The sequence below is a fragment of the Argiope bruennichi genome, chromosome X1, assembly GCF_947563725.1.
Source record: "Argiope bruennichi chromosome X1, qqArgBrue1.1, whole genome shotgun sequence".
Taxonomy (NCBI): domain Eukaryota; kingdom Metazoa; phylum Arthropoda; class Arachnida; order Araneae; family Araneidae; genus Argiope; species Argiope bruennichi.
In genome coordinates this window covers 22509789-22528615 of record NC_079162.1, presented here as the reverse complement: position 1 = coordinate 22528615, position 18827 = coordinate 22509789, and the positions used below count along the sequence as shown (strand labels likewise).

General features: G+C 28.4%; 1 protein-coding gene and 1 long non-coding RNA gene across 7 annotated transcripts in view; one reads left to right on the top strand and one right to left on the bottom strand.

Annotated features, from left to right (window-relative positions):
- The window catches only part of LOC129958367 (uncharacterized), a 484792-nt gene that overhangs the window by 43637 nt on the left and 422328 nt on the right, over positions 1-18827 (bottom strand). The window lies entirely within an intron of this gene.
- LOC129958369 (uncharacterized) overlaps positions 1-18827 on the top strand; it is a 464667-nt gene that overhangs the window by 434165 nt on the left and 11675 nt on the right. Inside the window, exon 3 of the long non-coding RNA XR_008783217.1 lies at positions 4693-4928. This is a non-coding gene — a long non-coding RNA (uncharacterized LOC129958369). The remainder of the gene's footprint in view (positions 1-4692; positions 4929-18827) is intronic.

Below are 18827 nucleotides of genomic sequence, written 5' to 3'. Positions count from 1 at the left end.
ATAAATAATGCCTACAATTATATTAGTTTGCAAGCAGAAAAATAAATTTTTAGATTAATTGGCTAAGATATTTAGCACTGCGAATCAATGTCTTGGAGATCTATGTTTGCAAATTACCAGAATACCAACGACAAATTGCTCAAACCAGCATGAATGATCTCTCCGAAATTTTTTAATAAAGAAATCTAATCTAATTTTCTAAATCATCCTACTTCCTTCATAAAAATTGTTTATCTCAGGTAAGGCCGTGAACGTCGCGAGTCCTCATTTTTAATTTCGGAGTCGCACATGAACGTTTTAGGCTTCGTAGTATAGCAAAGAAAATATATTACGCATTTTGGTCTTTTTTTCTGCTGATTAAAATCAAATTTTGTTACAGAAACTACAATGCTGTTAATAAGATCGTATACCAAATTTCATAAAAAAATGCTAGTTTACGTTTTTGAACAATCCGCATTTACAAGCATGCAAATGAACAGACTGACAGATGGTCATTTTCCTGACGAATTTGATTAAAATTTGACTCACAGTCTATGCTTTCAATTCTAAATTTTGGCAGTAAATTTTATTCATCTAACTCATTGCCTTTTGTAGTCACCGTATTTACTTGAATACAGATAGACAAATTCCTGAATATATTTCATTTAAAATTTGATTGAAATGCATAAATTTTGCAAGAAGACCACATACAAAATTTCATTTCTCTAACTCAAAACGTTTTTCAATAACTGGGTTCTGAGGTAGATAAGCATAAATCCAAAAATTTGTTTTTCGCATTCGGAACTATTCATCAAATGCTTGAGGTCGAATATTTTGTTTATATACTTTGTATGCGTGAAAGTAAAAGGCCTTAGTTTATTGCATGACTATCGTTAACATGCCAACACTTTGAAACTTTGTTCCCAAAATAAATTTAATTTTCTACGCATAATAATTTTAATTTTCTACACATTTCACAACTAACTGGCCTATCTGCTTACAAGAAATCTAGAACTGCTAATGAAAATTCCTGATATCATTAGTGTACTTTTCGTCCTTTTCTCTCTATGAACAAGATGTCGTCTGAGCATAGGGACAGCATAACAAATGAGCTAGGTTAATTTAGAGAATCGTACCCACTTTACTTAAAATTTCATAGATTATTCCCAAATGCAGATTATGATTATGCAAATTTTAGCTCATTGGGAGGAGATGTGCTTACAGTAATTTAACGATAAGAGTATTGGAAAGATTGAAAATTTCAGCAGTTTCTTTGTACTTTTTGATATATTCAAAGTGGAATAGTTATTCAGATTATTTATTTGTACTACGTCAGACAAAATTAAAACGAATTTCTTTTACAAATTTCGGTAGTTTACAAGCCGCGCCTATTTTATATTTGGAAGTTCAATCATTTAATTCTGAATAGAGGATTTGAATATCATGAAGTTTTTTTTTACGACACAACCGAACATTCTATAGATAAGAAGATAATATAAAATACATTTTTCGCTTTTTTTAGAGAACTTTTGCTTTTTATTTCAAAATTTTTACATAACATGCATTTCTATATTTGTGATAGCATAGTTTAATATAGACTACAAATTGTGTAAATCAAGTATAAGTACTATTGTCGTTGTTTTTTCTGTGATGTATTACCACTTACATATTTGGAAAAATATTTCGATGTATAAGGAGTGCATGTTTATATTTCTGAAATTAAAGCAATAGCCCATAGATTGAAAAAGAAATGGCATCCAATGAAAATGGCAATGGCGAGATAAAAGAAAAATAATTCTTGATATTTTTAAATCACTAAATATAAATGAATGACCAAAAGTGGAATATGAATACTAGAAAAATGGAAAAGTTTTCTTAAATTAAAAAAAAAAAATGCTGAAAAATTATTAATCTATTAGGAAAAAAAAAAAACCCAGGAAATTCTCATTCATTAGCTGTTCTTTTTGTTCATCCCATTATTATCAAAATTATATATTACTGGAAATTTTACATATCCTATTTCAATTAACATTATCAGTATAAATTAGTCAAAAAATTAGACCATAATTGAAAACAGCACTTTAATATTCCTTGGAAATTTATATAAAATATCTAATGAATCTAATAATAATATTAGAATTACTAAAAAGCCTACTTTACTTTTTGAAATGGAAGACAACTATTAACGTTTTTAATCCCTTAATCGTCGTGGCCGTCCGTCATAATGAGCATCGAATTATCATTTCTAAAACATAAGAAATTAAATTATTCGAAGACGCTAGAATGCAAATGACGTCAAGGAATTGAGACAGATGCCTTTTAGTATTTAAATCGAGTGATTTATGGAAAATGTAAAATACAAATAAACCTAAGCATGAATAAATAGTAAATATCAATGATTTCATGGCTAAATTTTTTCTTATATCTATGCTGATTCATTATATTATCTCATCACGGACCAGACAAAGTTATTTCTACTTTTTTGTTTCGGCAATTTTGAATTTTGCATTTGACTTGGTATTTGTGTGAACATTATAAATGAAAAACGATCTCTAAAAATGATCGAGGAAATATAACTTCTAAATATTTATATCTAAAGTGCACTGCAAATAATTTTTTTTAAAGATTTCTTAAGCACTTTGCCAATGTGCAAGGTATTTTCTACTGCAACCTTCGTTGGTTTATCTGTGACAATAAAGTCTGAAATACTGTTAACAGGATAACAGCCCTCTAGAGAGCACATCTTGTAATATTACCTTATAAAAGCAAATGCGTCAAATATTACTGAAAAAGTATTTTACAATGTAACATACGAATTTTTTTTTATATAAATAAAGCAAATTTTACCTGTTGTTTCTTTCATTTTTATCGTGATTTCTTCATGCATTTTGAAATGCTTTCAAGCTTTTAGTTATTTATTCAGATATGTTTTTTCCTACATTGTGAATAATCTCATTCTATTTCAATTTTTATAATATGTTTTTATAAATGTTCCATGCAGAATATTTATTATTTCTTAAGTTTTTACTTACTTTTTTGCTCTATGGATGTTTTTCTGTTACTGTTTCGAAATCTTACCAGTGATGTCCCTTCTGCTGTCAATATTTTATTTATATTTCTTCGAAGAAATATTTTAAAAATTTAATCCCCTGTTCGATGTAAAACTCAAATGAACGTTTTATATTATGTTTTTAAACATGCAATGACAAATGTGTTTTTTCATATACAGAAAATGTTACACTTTTTTCCCCATATATATAAATTCGGAAATTCTCGTTGAAAGATTAAACAAAATAAGAATTTAAAAAAAATCAAGATGTCAATTTTTAAAATCTTTTGAGAATAATTGAATAGAATTTCCTCATTTATATTCATAATGTTTAAATATGATAGTGCGCCTATAAAAACTTCTAAAATTCATGTTTTTAAATTCTTTTGAAAGTAATTCAAATAATTATTGGATTTATGTTATGTAATTTCTGATTTTATAAGAAAAACTAAAATCTAGAAAAATGTTACATATGAATGAAACTATAAAATATAAAGTATGATTTTTCGGCATATTTATTTTATTGCACTAAAAACTGTAGAAACGACTAGTGAATCTAAATATTCAAGGAAAAAAATCTGTATACAACAATTAACTAAAATAGTATGTTTATTATTATTTTTTTAATTTTCTGAATTTTCTTAATATCTCTTTATTTGAAATTTAAACAGCTTAAACAAAGTGTTAAAAGCTATCTAAACAGTAATAAGTTGAAATTAATTCGTGAAATGCTTAATTATTTAAGGATAATAAAAATTATTTAAAATTATTTTAAAAGTACGCCTTTATTTACACTAAAATGTAGAATAAATTTTAATCAAAAATCTGAAGATTAAAGCTTAAATTTAAAAAGGCGATAAGTAGATGTAAAGTTTTATTTTAAGCACCTTTTATTATATTTTAATACATAAGAAGTTTCTTTCTTTTAAAATTTATTGTGATCTGAATTCCCTTGTTGCATTGTTCGACCAATCTGTTCACTATTTATATGCAGAGTTTATTTAATAAAAATCAATTTTTTAATAAATCCTTTTTCAGTGTTATACTTTATTTTTGTTATTTTATTTATTCATCTTCAATATACTTAATATTTTTCTATACAAATATGATGTAATCTTTTAAGCATTTTTTTTTTCAAATTCATTAACAGATGACGCATCTCGTATAGAAAGAAAAATTAATAAAATCCAGTGATTAATTGATAATTCCGATTTGCAAATATTAAAACAATGTGGCGTCAACGGGAATACACAATCGCGCAGAATTTCAGAACTCTAGCATGCTAAGAAGTAAGCGAAAAATTGGTTACAAAATTCCGTCTTTAGAAGCCTGGAAGAAACAAAAGTGAGTTAAAGCTGATGACAGCCTACAATTGATATCTACTTGAGTCATTTTTCATAAATTACTTGTTTCTTTTTTCAACAATAATGTAATACATTAAATGCCATTGCATGAATAAGCAATTTACAGCATATAATAGTTGCTTCATCAAATACACGTATTGACCGTACCATAACTTCTGTTTCACAGTATTGCTGATTTTAGCTTAAGTACCATAAAATAGTTTGCCTTGTAGCCATATATGTAAGGACTTTGTATTATTTCCTAACAATATTATAATGTTGTTTTGTTAGGTTAGTTAGATTAACGTCCTTGTTTTAAAGCAACACTAGGGCTATTTTGGAACGGACCACATAATTTTGAATCGCCGTCAGATGATGAGGACGATATCTAAGCTGGCATCCCCTCTCCAAACTTCCACACCAGCGGGAGTACGTTTGGCCCTGACAGATTTAATGCACCAGACCCTCTTACACGAAGGTTCTTCGGTGGAATCGGATCTCGAAACTGAAACCCTCCGGTTCCGAAGGCGAGACTTTACCACGAAGTCACTATGATGGTGAGTGAATCAGTAGCGAAAATGTATCCCTTCTCTTCCAACATACGTTTGAAATGTTTGAATTTTTCCCTAATGACCATTTAATAAAACTTAAACGCGACTCATATGAAATAAAGTCATACTACTGAAAATGTAAAATGTTTAGACAGCTCTGGTACATAGTAAAATAATTGTCTTAGTAAGTCTGTTTTATAGAATGAAGATGGGGAAAAGCATAAGAAACTTTGATATATAGAATTCCGTTTTGGCATTGGGAATATTAATTTTTGAAAATCAGTTTTACCTCATAAATTCACTAGAAGAGAACATAAGTTATGTTGTTGGATGGATAAATTATAGTTCATAGGTGTTAGAGACAGTTTAGAACCCAAAGTAATAAAAAAGTATCAAACAAGAATTCTTCATTGAATTGATGAAAAGATAGGTTATGCAATTATAAGCCACGATCTGCTTGATCACTTATTAATGGGGAAATAATGGCATTATTGATGGCTAGGAGCTGGAAGTAAACAATAAGAAATGCTTGCCTTTCTACTACTTTCTAATCTTTTTACAGTTTCTTTCGATTACTTATCTTATTTATACAATTTAAATCTTGCAACTTTTTAAAATTGTATAAGCAATGGTTTTTAGACACCAAAGTAGGTACTGTAGAAATTTCAAGAATTATACTTAAGTAGACTGGTATTTTTTTGTAAAGACTTTGCGAACTATTTAATGTTTTTTTTATAAACGTTCCTACCAGAAAAAGTAAAACATGGATTTATTTCAATTTTGTGCGTACTACGTTAATTACGTCGCTTAAAAAATTTCTTTATTCGCAGCTCATGAATCTACAGATTCGAGAAAGATTTATATTGTTATCATGGGAAGAAAATTCAACGTGTACCAGTTAAATTTCATTATATTTTCAAAAATTGAAAATTAGCATGCATTACCCAATTACATATGATCACACCATCTGAAATAATTTTCGGATTTAAGTAGAATAATTTTTAAGGTGGTAAAATATATATTTGAATAGTACGTTTTAAATTCCTCTTAAAATTTTAAATAGGAAATCTACAAAATGTTGAAAGGGAATAATGGGAATCCAGATACATTAATTATTTATTATACCAACATAATTTCCTCAGTAATTATCTTGTTGTTAAATTTATCTTTAATAATATTTGCGCGGCAATCTTGTAAAATTCTGTTTCACTGAAAAAGCATTCTAATTGATCCATTTTAAATAATATCATTCTAAGACAGTGCATAATCTTGTTTTACACTGAACGTAATATAAACTTTTATAAAATCTGAAGCAATTTCTATTTCAAGTTTCAATTTTTTTTAATATTTCCCTCTGTACTGTAGGTAAGGTAAATATGACAGTAAGATAAACGAAGTGCTGAAAAGTTAACAATACTCAATTTAACAATTAGAATGTAACTTCTTATATCATGCAACATATTTCACTTTTGTCAGAAAAAATATTACTTCTAATGGTTAAAATGCTTAAGATAAAACGTATTCGTCTTATTAGTATAATAATAAATAGAAAGTCAAAGTTTAGTTAATATCTAGCTTAAATTATAATAATTTATTGTTTTGCAGAGAGATATGTTCATTAATTACATATTGGGAGTTGAAATATATAAATACGAGATTTTTTTTTTTAAATTTATAAGCTCCTGCATTCATTATGCTGCTTTATATATTTTCTTACATGATATTTTTTTATAGTCTTATCTGAACATGGTCCAGAATTATTAGGAAGTCCGCTTCAAAAGAGTCTAGTGTTGTTTCATTCTATTAAAGTTTAAAGTCCCCTTTTGAAACAACATTTTTATGAATGCATAAGTAAGAATTTTATTTAAAATTCTAAGATTATGCGTCTCTCTAGAGAATATCGAAATTGTCTTTCATTGCCAGTAACTCTGGAGAGTATTAATAAAATTTCATTCAGAAATAACCATCAAGCTAGAACTTCTTGTAATGATGAAATATATTTTCTATAAAGGAAAAATGACTCAACAAATTTAATAAACTGAGTATGATAAATATTATGAGTACTCTGCATCTTTGGTTTCGTAGTTTGGCCATTTTTGAAGTGGTCTTTTGACAACATACGTTGTTGAACACCCAATACACCCTATTGAGGTTGCTATTCTAAAAATCATCCCAAAATTCCATTCATAATATAGTGTTGATCATTGAAAGATATCATGATGTAGGGCGAGAGTGCATGTAATTGCTTCGACTATGGTTATGTCAAATGAGCATTTACATAACATTTCATGAAAACTTAACATTACGCATGAGAAAGTATTTTATTGATGTGATCTCTCTATCAGTCAGTTATTACCAGATTCAAACTTTTTCAACAATATCAAAGGAGTGTTTGAGTCGTTTTGAAATAATGAATAACGGCTGGATTGGCCCGAAATAAAGGAGTAATTAAAATAGTGGATTTCATGCTGGGATTCTTCCCCTCCCGTAATAGCTAAGATCGTCCTTCTGTTGGAATCAGATGTGGAGTTTATCCACCAAATTCTCATAAATGTATTGTTCCATTCTCCATATGATAATGTCTATTAGCAAGCGATGATTTCATGATGATAGGCTTGGATGCTACGATTCGTCCAAAAGTGTGCATGAATGTGTTCATGAGCTATCAATTTCATCTTGTTCAAAAATCGCCGCTTTTTATTTCGTTTTGCTATTCCTATATAGAAATTGCAATTCTGTTTTTTTATAATGAATAATGTTCTTTGTATGTACACTAATTTTTGCTGAAAAGATTTGCTGACAGCTTGTGTAATTAAGTCTATTTCAATTTTTTTTTAGTTTCTCTTTTACGGAATCTGATCATAACAGTGAATGCAAAACATAAAATTAAACTATTCTGAATAAATTTATTTTAAGCAGATATTTATATATAAAATGGATATCGAATTCATACGAAATTGCGTCGAGAATATTGTAACCGTATTCTTTTAATATAATGAATATTACTAAAAGAATCACCACAATAGAGAATATTTCTAAAGAGAAAGTCATTTAACGTTTTTGCCAAAAATCTTTTAGCATGGTAAGAGCTGTTTTAATTCATGATTAATTAGCAGTGATATTCAATAAGTGATTTTATAAATATAAGCGAAAAAAATTCCAGCTTGAATGCAAATAATATATTTTTAGAGGTACTTAAAATGACTCTTATCTATTTATAATTCACATAAAGAGCTATTGTGATGAAAGAAGTTTTACAGAAATAAAAAAAGGGATGCTTTCAATTACGTTCCATTCAAGCAGATTCTATTTGATACTATATATGCTAATTATCAGTTAAAAAGATTAAAGAGAAAAAAAGATCCACAAGGGATAGAGTACACGTACTAAGGGGGAGAAAACCAACTATTTAGCGCAAGCATATTTTTCTTTTCCGAAATAATAAGATAACTCATTTCATTTACTAAACCTAAATTACAGTACGAAATCTTAAAATATCGTTTTAAAATGGGAATTCTGGCGGAGAAACAGATAAATGGTTTCTTCTCTTTTAGAAAGAAATTCTTCCGGGACACTTCTTTCTACGTTCAGTTATCTATATAATTATATAAAGCTCAATGTGTGTGTGTGTGTGTGTTGGTGCTCTACAGAAAAGACCATTTGACCTACAGCTACCAAATTTGGTACGTGTATACCTTGGAGGTCGTGAATGTGCACCTAGGGTCCCTTTTTTTGAAATTTTAATTATAATTTTAATTATTAATTAAAAACCAACTTTCCCGCCAAAAAATCTTTTCATTTTCCCCAACGCCAAATGAGTAAGGCTTCGTTTTTTTCCCCAACAGTAATGAGGCTAGGGTTAACATTTTTCGGCCGATTATTTCAAACTATTCTGTTTATTTTCTTAATATTTTATGCATTTAAAATTAAACATTGTTAATTAATTGATCTTTCAGATTCATTATGAAGTACTTTTGAATTAAAATAACACAGAATAAAGGAAATTAAAAATTTCTAACTGGCGTAGAAAAATTCACGCATTTGCGTTACCGTAACTGGCATTGAAAATTCACGCATGCGGATTGTGTTCTGATTGTTGACAATATTATCAACGGACGATTCTTGATTTAAATTATTTTTAGGTTAGTTGCATGCTTTTGTAATTAAATTGTATTTATGTTAGTTATATATTTTTTGTCTATGCTTATAGTTTTAAGTACATCTTTTTTTAAGTAGTTTTTTAAAACCTGTTTTCGACTGATTAATTTAAACGATTCATTTTACTTTCTTAGTGTTTGATGCATTTAAAATTAAACATTGTTAATTAATCGATCTGTTCATGATGAATCTGTAGAAAGTTTTGTTGACAAATTCTTGAGATATAACATAAATTAAGAAAGATATTCTTTAGTGCTCATAAAGTTTAAGCGCTCAGTGACTGTTATCAGTAATTATATTATAAAAAAATGCTTTGTTTCAGTAAAAAATATTATTATATAATTGCAGATTAATTCTTTCCACTCTAATTTAAAGCATAAATTCTACGAGAGCTAACAGAAAATTAGAGAGATACATATTACGTTATGACTGAAGGTCTTTATAATATTATGAATGAATTATATGACTATCAAAATTTGAAGTTTTAAAATATTTTGATGAAGAATCTATTAAAGTAGGAATTGCGTAAAATATTTAATGATTAAAATTTAAACGGTCATTAAGATTGGCGAACCGGCTAGTTAGGAATAAATCTAGCTGTCACTCATAGAGTGTTGTAATACAAAAGAGGAAAGCTATCTACAGTGAGATCAGAGGACAGACCGGTAGCTTCTAAAGGAGCTGAACATTATTTTATCTTCTCCAATCCAAATAAAAAGAAAAAAAATCATTACAGTATTTATAACAGCCAGTAAAATAACGGTAATAACTGAAGCATGATTGACATGGTGGCATAATACGATAAATTAAAACGGAATAATCATATCATTTTGACTGCTTGTTACTAAATTCTGTGTTTTGTTTATTCAAAGAACAATTGTTTTATCATATTCTAAAATTGGAATTCATTATTTAATAAAACTGTGTAAGGAACTCCTCTCCAAAATATTTAATCACTCATTTATTTGAAATTTTCTGTTGAAGAATTCAAATGTCTAGACTATAAATACAGATGATTCGAAAAGATCACAAGCAAAATTTAAAGGACTGTTATTCAGCTTACTTCTGGTCTTATTGCTTCTATAGAATGCAAAATTTCCAGACAAACAACTTACTGAAAGGTTAGATTATCCATATGCTAAATATTTTTTATGTTCAGTGTTCAATTCCGATAATGTAAGTACGTAAACTCTATTATGCGTCCTCTGATTTTTAAAAATTATTCTTCAGTTTTCGGTATCGAATTAAATAAAGGGCAGATGTATGTTAAAATACTTCAACTATCAAAAATTTGAATTTATTCAAAAATTTATGTTACCTAGCTTACAGAGGACTTTACATAGGAAGAGAGACTAGCATATTAGAATATATCGTATTTATCTGACTTAAAGGTAATAAAATGCGCTTTTTACGATACGCATTGCAGCTTTTATGATTTATGTCTAAAATGCTATCACTGTGAAATCGAGCTACTGTAGAAATATTTCTTTTTCTAATGGCTATGATAAATTTTCTGATTTAAGATATTTATATAATAATATTTGTTATAAGATCCTTCGAATACAAGCTCTGTTTTATTTATTTTCAACGATAGTTATTTTCAAACTATTTGATATTTTAATGGCATATCAAAATGAAAATAATTCTTCTTTGATATTTACAAGTTTAGTCACCCACCTGAATGGCAGTGTGTTGGACTATCAGAGTTATAAAGCTGATTAAAATTAATCGTTAGTGACATGTTAGAACATGTCACTAACGATTAATTTTAATGAATTATTTTTATTTAATGATTAATTTTAAAGAAAGCTTTTATTCTCAAATGGGAGAACTTCAGAGAATATCATATTTTTAATTCGTATTTAATTAAAGAAATTTGAAAATGCTTTAAAAGTTTCATGCATACACAGTCTGTATTTCTCCTGATTAAATTCTAACTGAATTTTGGCTTTTTGCGTTTAGATTTAAATTTGTCCCTGCTGACCTTTTAAATATTTTTGTGCCACCTCTAAAAACAAATGACTTGAAATCTTTAAGAATAATTAAGGATGCCATCTTTATCGCGTTTGATTTTATTGAAATTGATTAAGGTTAAAAAAAGTGTTTATTTTGCTTCATATAATGTGAAAAAAGGGGAAGGCGGCATTATTTTAGATATTGTACTTGAACATCTGTTTTTTGTATCGCATGAACCCATTTCTCAATTGACGTTTTCAGGTCGAAACATTGTTTTCCTTTCTTTTAAAAGTATTAAGTTAAAAGGGGAAGCGAATGTGCCGATTTGGCAACTGACCACATTGAAATAAACTTAAGTTACCAGTCACAGTTTTGTAACTGAGAGGTGATATGGTATAAGTTTGGAAATCAATTTCAAAATTCCTTGTCAAAATTTGATTAAAAAGGAAAATTTCTGAAGAACCATTTCTAATGGAGTATGTAGAGAAGAAAGAGAATTTGCGTTGTCATCATTATCAAACAATTTAAAGTAAAATGAATGATGTTATTAATTGTCATTTTCCTTCCTTAATAATAAATCTAACCATATCACAAATTGGTTTAATCGATTGGAAAGAAGAGCAAAATATTTTATATTGTAATTAATTGATGGACAAATAAGTTTCGAGGATAAAACAATTGCTAAAGGCTTTTTGACAAATTATCTGTATCAAATGGTTAAGATTGTGAAATATTTGCTTCTGTAAAGGAAAGGCTTAAGTTCGTATTTGTATTTTAAACTAAGCATCAAAGTAGTTTTATTTATATTCATTATTTCTGCTTATAAACTATGAAACATTCGAAGAAAACATAACTTTTAATGAAACGTTTAAATAAAAACGAATAAGTCAAGAGGTATAATTTTCAGTTATCATACAACTAAACTGACCAGATGTTCTTGAAGAAAGGCGAAATTAGTTATTTTAACTTTATCATCAGAGAGAGGAACAGAGATAAAGCCGAAGTTTGTCTACAGACTTAAGCCAAAAACTATGGCTTGACCTGGCAGGTTCTATCAAAGTAACATGCGCATTTTTTATTTTATAAAATTGATGATGATCTAATGGATTTAACAAAGCCAAAGGTCATGTCATGAGATCCATCAGTGGTACAAGAAAAGACTGGTCAGCTTTTTATATTATATAAAGACAAATGCCATGCATCTGTTACTCTACAACAACGAATCATGAAAAAATAACGAAAAATGAAATTGATAGATCATATTATTAATTATGCTGGCATGCTCACATTTCACATTCTATTATTTTATAACCTCCATAAAAGATGTCCCCTCCATAAAATTGAAGAAGGTTTTATTTTCTTAAAAATTATGCCTAGAATATTGTACTTTATATATTTCCAGTTATAAAGTTTTATAAAATAGGAAGCACAACTGGCTTTCATGAGAAATTATGATTAAGAAGTCAAAAAATTAAATGTTTAGGACTTTCAAATTTTGAAAATGCAAATGATTTAAACGTTTCTCGTGCTTTTAATTATAAATATACGATGTGTTGCTATCAGTCTGTAATATTATCAGAGATAATAAAAGTTAAATGTACTTACATAGACCATTAATTCATATCTTAAGCTCGGTGTTTGATTAGGCAGAAATGAGATTCATATATTACAATAGGCATTTAAATTGATGGACGCTGAAATTACCTCTTATCAAATTAAAAATATTTAAAATAATACATTAATTGAAGCATTTACGAAAGTAGTACAAAATATATAGCTACAAAAAGTAGTACTGCAAAGCATATATAACAATTAAATAAAATTAAAAAACAAATTAAAAAAAGTTTTAGCATTAAATAGCAAAAATTTCTGATTGCAGTTATCTCAATTGTATATGAATTGTATATTAATTGGATTTGTATGATATATTATTTGTATTTTTTCGATAAATAACTTTTAACAAAAGAAAGCGACTACGTATTAAAAATTGCTTTTCTGTTGAGACAACATGAAAGCGAAACCCAGCTTTCGGTGGAGTTGGCAGAAAAAAAAAATCATTAGTTGGTCGACTGCCGAACTGGAGCTGGTTAAAATTCAGCTATAAGTAATAGTCCAGGAACTTTGGTAAGAAAAGATGTATTTCATCGGAATAATTTTAAACAAAGATTTATTTTTCACAGAGATTTTATTTATGTCATTATGAATGATACGTCAAAACTCCCCAGCAATTTTCCGTATATTTCACATTTTCTTCCTTTGGAGGAGAAGGCTGATGTAAATATCAACCGAGCAATCTGGACATAAGCCAATGACCGGGAAGTTGAAAAAATTAAAAATAGATTTGTATTACTTTGATCATTTTAATTAGAGTCAAGTGAGACTGCCTTCAGTTTTCCTTTTTAGGGAGGTGAACAGTGTTTGCTAAGAAGAAAAAAGTAAAATTAAATTTATTAAAAGGCCTTATTTATTTTGAATTGCCTGAAAATGACAATAGCAATCCTAAAATTGGTATATATTAATGTTGTAGAACATAAAATGCAGAGTGAAATGAATTTTGACATTGTGTATTTTGTTGTAGAAGTATAAATACTAGCTCTTATTAAAATTGCAATAAATTTGCAGTTTTCAACAACAATAAAAAAAAAATGTGCCGTCTTCCAAAAGACGGCGCGTACGTAAAAGAGGGTATTTAAATAAAAATCTAACACACAAATATATATATGTGTGTTGGTTCACTAATATCACAGTGCTAGAATGATGCGGAAATTTAGAGAAAGCGTTGCGACAGAGATTGTACTTTATTTAACTGATTGCGATTCAAAATTATGAGATCCATACCAAAATAGCTACTATGTAGATTATAAATGGAACTATAATTTAAGTATGTTAAACTAGAATCTGGTAACCTTAGGAAATTCACTACTTCATTTTAAATATAAAAAAAACAAAAATAAAAGTAGAAAATAGGAGTTCAAGAGTTCCATATCTCATTAGTGCTCTTATTTCTGCACTAATTTCTTTAAGTAAATATTTTTGCATGGAATTTTTTATTTAAATAATTTCTTTAATTTTTATGTGTTGTATTTGGTAAGAATTCTTTTTGAAAATCAGAAAATCATCAAAAATTTAAAAAGATCATGTATTTATACTTCTACAGACAAATAAACAATGCTTTTTTAAAAAAAAATAATTACGATTTTCATTCTCTACAACTTTTACACAAAGTACATTTTTTTTTATCGAATTTGTTATCTTTGTGATAAATAAGGTGTTTGTAAAAAAAAAAGCCACACTTGGCTTAAAATTTTTCCGAAGAAATAAGATTTCTGATTTAAGCTACTAGACTGGGGTCTTCGCGGGTTGGCTAGGCAGGTTTTAACATTATCAGATTCGAACTGGAACTTTGGAAATATCATTTTCCATCAATTAGCAACTTTTTATGGGTTCCCTTCAAAGAATCCCAAACATCGAGCTATTGTGACCATCCTAATATGTATGTATATGTATACAAGAAAGGTAGATAAATATGGGATATAATGGCGCCATAAAAGTGAAAAAAATGCATTCATTTCACATTTTAAAAACATGATATGATAAACTACCGCTCTCTTCATTTACCCTTGCTAAGTCCCTATATACATAAATAGTATGTATTTATATCATTAACGTCTGATACATTTCGTTTGTAAAACCATTTACAGAACCATCGCCGAATACCTTTCAATAATTGCCGCTCTTGCCAATGGCCATGACTGTGGCGTCCTAATTCCACAACAGATGTATGTTAACTTTATGTTTAACTTATGATAACTTAAGTTTACAGAGACTGACTTTAAGTTTATGTTTATTATTAATGTTTTTGTAAAAAAATTTTTAATAGACAAAATGCGAATTAGGTCTTGAAGAAATATTTAAGACGCCGCGGAAGAATGCCAGTATTTTTTGCGTTGTAAAAATCCACATCCTCATAAGTTTCGAACCCGAAAACTAAACTTACAAGTCCTTCATGCATTATCCCAGACTGCAATATGTAATAAATATTTTTTTTTTATTATGAAATGATTTCGATTTCTCGTGTGATGTCACTCATAATGAATCTCAGAAAAAAAATACAAACAAAAGTAGTTATGAAAAACTAAATGAAGAAAGAATACATGATCAAATTTCTGAAATCAGCAAGTAATACAAGAAAATGAATTCTGCGCAATGATGCTATCAGAAAAGAAACTGATTCTTAATGAAGAAAAACTCCATCTGACTCATTCCAGTTTCGTGTTGACAAAGACGTAAATTACCTTTATGTACTAACAGAGTTTTGAATTAATTAGTCCCCAGTAAACAGAACGAAAGTGATAAACCAAATTGTCTCTCATTAGCATTATTTTACGTTAATTTGATTCATTTAAGCATTTATACCTTTTTTGTATGCTTGTCCCGAGAATTTAATTTTATGCTTGAAGACGATGATTCTGTGTTTAACGATAAAAATGTCTTTTGAAAGAAACGTTGAGTGTTCGAGATTTGTTTTTCACCCGGATAGAAGAGTAATTTACTGGCTGAGCATGTGTTTCTGACATTCTTCGTTCTTATACTTAGAGGCATGTTGCATTGTGCTGTTTTAGCTGAGAACAGAAATATATTTCTTCTAAATAGAATTAACGGATGGGAAGGTTTTTACCCAGGAGCGCATTTCGTTGCTTTAATGCGTTATTATGACTCAATTAACATAGCATTTAGGCGATAAAAAACAGTATTAGTTAGCGAGATGAGGTTAGTTTGAAGTTGAGTTATATTAATGTCCTGCTTGGGAGCAGTATGAGAGCTACTTTGGCGGGAACGTAATTTTGAACCGTGTTGAAATGACCAGAGCAACATTTGCTTTGGTACCCTTTTCCAAAATTTCCATTCTATACAAAAGGTGAACATTTGACCCGATTAATCATATTATTAATTATTAATCATATTATTAAACCGATTAATCAGTCAGATTAATCATACGTCAGGCTCACATATACCGTGAATAGTTCATTAGAATCGGATTTTGAGCCCGGATGTCTCCAGGTTCAAAAACCGAGACCTTATTATAGGAGACCACATCCCTTATTTGATGAGTATCAAATAATTTAATGGCAATAAATTGCAACGATTGGGAAATATGCATTCCGGAAAATATTATCCTACATTTGGAGCCTATAAGAATTGAAAAGAAATACTTTGTATGTGAATTTTGTGGGAAACCTCCACAAAATAACTAAAAGATTATCGAAAATCTGATACGTCTGAAAAAAAAAAACTAGTAAAATATGCGTAATAAAATTAAGAGTAAATAACTAACTACTGAATTTAATTGCCCGACAGTCACTCGAGAATCGAAGTATCATTTTGTTAAACTTTATTAACTAAAATTAAATCATTCCTAGACGTTGTATTTCGTTACAAAAATAATCTGGATTCTGTATTAATAACATTTGAAATGTTTGTGAGCTGTTAGTTGAATTAAACAGCTATCAAAACATAATTTGTTATCTGCCGTGATAGTAGAAAGAACTACAATGTTAAGATTTAAAGGAGCATATATCTAAAGAAAGTCACGTTGAATTATTGTGTAAAATCATAGCAAAAAAACCTATTATACCCCTATTCACCTCGCCTGTAGATCATAGAAATTATTGATTTTCTAAATTATAAGTTAAAATTTAATTCAGAAGCATTATGATTCCATAAAAAAATGTACACATAATGCATATTGCTTCAAATTTTCAATGGACTCCTAGGCGAACCAATAAGATAGCACATTCTTTTCATATTAAAAATAAACACAAGCAATTAAAGGATAAAAATGAATATAATATTATTTAGATGACCATGTTACTTTGCAATCAGTAAAGAGTACAAATTATCGTAGAAATTGCTGCAAGTAAAACTTCAGTTAAAAAATCTTAAATTACCAACCTTATCTACAAAAAATTGTGTACAATAGATTTATTTGAATTGATTTTGGTAAGAATAATTTTATATTACAGTTACTTTTTCTTACAGTTAAAAATACAAAAAAGGAACATTTTTATATAATATAAATCATACGTGTTCATTAGTATGAAGATCATCAATATTTTTGTCTATCTTATTTTGGGTTTTAGTACTTTTCTACTTTTATTTGCAATTGAATTTTGAATCTTTTTTCTCTCTCAAAAGTGTAATATTTGGATAAAAAGGATATCTAGAATAATACCGAGCTTTAATTCCTATGAAGTATCTTTAAAAATCAGCAAAATCTTTCAATTGCATGTCTTCCCTTTTATACATTTTATCATTATCAAAAAAATTTATAACAGAAAACTCTGTATGTTGTTTCAAGTATTATAATTTAATAATATCTTATAAATGCAAACTCCCTTGTAACTACAAAACCATACATTTTTCAAACTGTATGTTCAAATATAAGGTTGTTAAAAATATATGATTTCCGCTTTATATGACATTTTCTATTACCAGTATCCCATCCAAGTTCAAATACAATACAGTTTTATATTTTTATAACTAATACTAACTCGATTCTAGCTTAAATTAAAAGCACTATATAACAAAGTTTATTTTTAATTTTGAAATGTCATTTATCTATTTGACGCATGCTATTCCAAAAATGCCTTTTTGAGATATAATAGAGGATATTTTATAACTCATTTTAATTAATTTGCAGATTTCACACTCTACAATAAACTCAGGATATTTATTGTAATTTAACTTCTGTAAACTAAGTTAACGTAGCCCTTCTACCATTTGAACGCATACACAAAAATGCAAAAATATGACGGTCAGAATAATAATAATAATAATTTTAGTGAACATCATGAACATGTGATGAACAAATGCCGTAGTACTAAAATTGATAGTAACATAAGGTAGAAACAATTACTACATTAACAGCAGCAACTCCTAATGCATAAACACTCGAAGAAATTATTCAAATTCAATACAAGAAGTTCGTCTCTATGAGGAATTTACAACCATCAGCCACTTAAAGACTACAGAAACTGGGAAGATGATGACAATCTAAAATTTACATAGCAGGAGAATTTTGTGGCTCCCAGTGGCACCATGAATGATGATCTTGCATTATATAATTCTTTAAGAGTTTTAAACAGAAATTTCAATGACTCCCGGTTTGGAAGTAAAGTTTTATGAGTGCGAGTTAGAAAGAAAGGATCATTTGCAAGAATAAATGATCGCCGAGGTGCGATTTGGCAACCAGAATCCTCGAGCGATGGGGCTGGAAAGCAAAATTAAAATAAAAGAACAGAAGGTGAAAGAAAGGAATTTCATATAAAAATGGACGATCTTTTGTCTAAAAGGGGCCAAATATTGTGTGTTTCTTGAAGCCGCAACAATGATCTTCGTGTAATAAGCTTGGGATCATTAAAATAATAGAAACAACTAAATTTTGCGTCATGAAATATGAAGTATTCAAGTTTAGGAAGAGTCTGAAAAATATAAAATTTTAAATGCTTCTCAAATGATATTGGGTTTTTATTAATATATCGAATTAAATAATACCATATTTGATACAGTTTTTTGGCACTTTTCTTAAATATTCTGACAAAATAAAAATCAGTTTTTTACACATAACTGCATTTAATGTTCCATTTGATTGCTCTTTGTGCTGTCTATAATTTCATATCTTAATTTTACATAATGTTTTTTGTAAAATTAATACGATTCAATATCCCCCACTCGTCTTTCACAAACATTCATTTTCAATCATTAGTTTCAGTAATATTATCAGCCCTTACT